The sequence below is a fragment of the Tupaia chinensis genome, unplaced genomic scaffold (genome assembly GCF_000334495.1).
Source record: "Tupaia chinensis unplaced genomic scaffold, TupChi_1.0 Scaffold142652_1, whole genome shotgun sequence".
Taxonomy (NCBI): domain Eukaryota; kingdom Metazoa; phylum Chordata; class Mammalia; order Scandentia; family Tupaiidae; genus Tupaia; species Tupaia belangeri.
The window spans coordinates 250,772-253,515 of NW_006202498.1; positions in this window are offsets into that span (position 1 = coordinate 250,772).

The window sequence follows — 2,744 nt, forward strand, 5'->3', positions numbered from 1 at the left end:
GTTACATATTTTGAAGTCAGGAAGTGTCATGCTTCCAACTTTGACCTTTTTGCACAGAGTTTATTTGGCTACTTGGATCCTTTTGTGATTCCACACAAATTTTATGATTGTTTTTTCTATTTCTGTGAAGAATGTCATTGGCATTTTGAAAGGAATTGCATCGCATTTTTAGTTCAATTAGGGTAATATTGAAACTTCCTATGGGCTGAGGGAAGGGGAAATAGATATTCAATGAATTTAACAATGTGAAAAATGTTCTAGTAATTTGTTGCACAAGATTTGTGTTCACTCACTAAACTCAAGGGAGATGCAATGCCAGGTGCAATCTCTGAGCAATGTAGTATGTGCTTTAAATAATATGATATATGATGTATTCTTTATTTCAGTTTGAAGACATGTATTTAAGGAATTGAAAGTGAAAATGGGTCCATAACAAATATACTTTATTCTTTCCCTTAGACAAGTTTGCTTTTCATTACTGAATCCGGAATCAAACAGTATGGAAGCTGTCCTCATGAAAGAAATGGTTGTAGTTTTCAAGAAAGGTGTCGTTTTATCCGAGGAAACAGTCATAAATTTCTTAGAATGAAGTCTTGAGTTGTTTTCATGATTATTTTGAGCTCTTCTGCTTCTGAATTCAATCAAAAAGGCATTGGTATCACAATTATTTGGTGATTGATTTAAAATGCAAAGATAAACTATTAGGTCCTCAGAAAAGTCATGATGCATTTTTGTACAGAAAAACAAAAAAATATGTCATGACTTTTCTGACAACCAGATAGGTTGCCAAAACACATTAAGTGTAAGAAAAATTAAGTCTAGTATCCAGGTCACTAAGATCCACCTTAACCCTCTGATGTTCAATAATAAAGGTCAGCAGAGGCTGATAGAAATCAATAGGACAGAGCATGTTATCCTATTGACTTGGAGTTAGTGTGTTTTAGCCTGTTCTATTAGCTAAAAATCTTTGATTAGAAAATTTGCTGCCAGAAGATAAGCATGTAGAGTACTTATGGACAAAATAAGTTAACTTACTAGCTTCAGTCTCCTGAGCAGCCCAAAGTGCCAGGACTCAAACAGCTGGGTAAAAGACTTTTGTTGATGTGGTCTGGCATCAGTTTTATTAGGAAAAGAGTTACCTCATCCAAAGAGTGTTACAAATGACTGTTGAGGGAAGTCCCTTCTCAGCCTGCTGCCCTGCTATTTAAATCCAGGAAAGGACCAGCCAGTGTTACAGTGGTTAAGGCGGCTAGATCCCACATGGCCAATTCTATAGTTAGATTCTCAGACCAGGCAGCTTGAAAAACATGCTGTATGCATGTGTGTTAGTGCCCACCATTTCAAGAGGTAAATGGAAGAGAAAGGGTTGATGCATGGCTAGTTTGTCTGGGGTAAGCTTTCCCAATTTCCCTTTCTCTCTCTCGGTCTCTGGTAAGCACATACAGCCTGTAGCAAAAAATAAATAAATAAAAATCAATCCAGGCACATAGTACAGTTGTATTATATTAAGTAATGCACTTTGTATCACTCAAGTATTTCTGCCAGCAGCCACTGGCTTCTGACAATATCTAGGAAAAGGAAGAGGCCAACAGAGTATAATCCAGCAAGAAAAGAGAGAACTCCATTGGGCATGAGATATCAACTGGCAGCAGTTCTCATGGCCATGGGTGCCCATTCTCAGAGTCTGAATGGGAGCCCAAGCTTATTCAGTGTCAACCCCACTAACAGCCAGTTCCCCTTATTGGATTTAAGCTACAGCTGCATTTTAAATGCAGAAAACAAACCAGGCATGAAGAAAATATACACAGCTTTTTATGACATATAAGAAAATTGTAAGACTCAAAACACGTCAGTATGTATTACTGTTCTAAATTTTTATTTTTATCATTTAACAAGCTGATTATCACCCTTTACAAAAAAATTGTAGCAATTTATTTGCATTCTCTGTGATGCACATATTCAAGAATATACTCCCCATATCGTTAGGTTTCCAATAGACATATTTTTCAAAATATCATACATGCATTAATAAGAATTTGAACTAAGTCAATGGATGTCATTTATCTCAATTATATATCAGTTATTGAAGTGAAAACTTTTGTTAGACATACCATTAAGGTTTTCTTTTTTTTAAGGCAATCATTTTTTAAATTTACTTCTTTTTTTCTTTTTTTTTTTTACATTAATTCACTATACATCATTACAGTATACAAAATGAATTTTCCATTGAAAATACACTGTCTATTGGCTCAATCAAGCACATCAAAATGCATGTTATCAACAAATAATTTTCCATTTCTTATGTCTTGCATATTTTGCTTTTTTTTTTTTTTTTTTTGCCATCCTTGATTCCCTATCCCTAACCCTCTGCCCTGTCCAACCCTCCTCTCGCATTGTCTCTGGTATCCATGGTTGCTTTCTATGCCTCCCCCCATTTAATTGACTTGCTAATGAACTTAATTTGTCTAAATATTTGCAATAGCAACCGCAGCTGATATATACATACACATGAACCCATGTCTGACTTTAGGCATAAACCTCAGTGAGTAGAATGAACATACTATAAACTAGTACCTAGCTGGGGCTATATAGCTTACTGTGGTCATCAAATACACAAATACACAGTTTTGTTTTGTTTTTTTAATTTCGATAACAGTTTTAGTGTTTGGATTTTTTTTTTCCTTCTGAAAAAAAAAATTTTATTAATTTAAATTGCTTGCCTGCGCATCATCACAAAATACTAA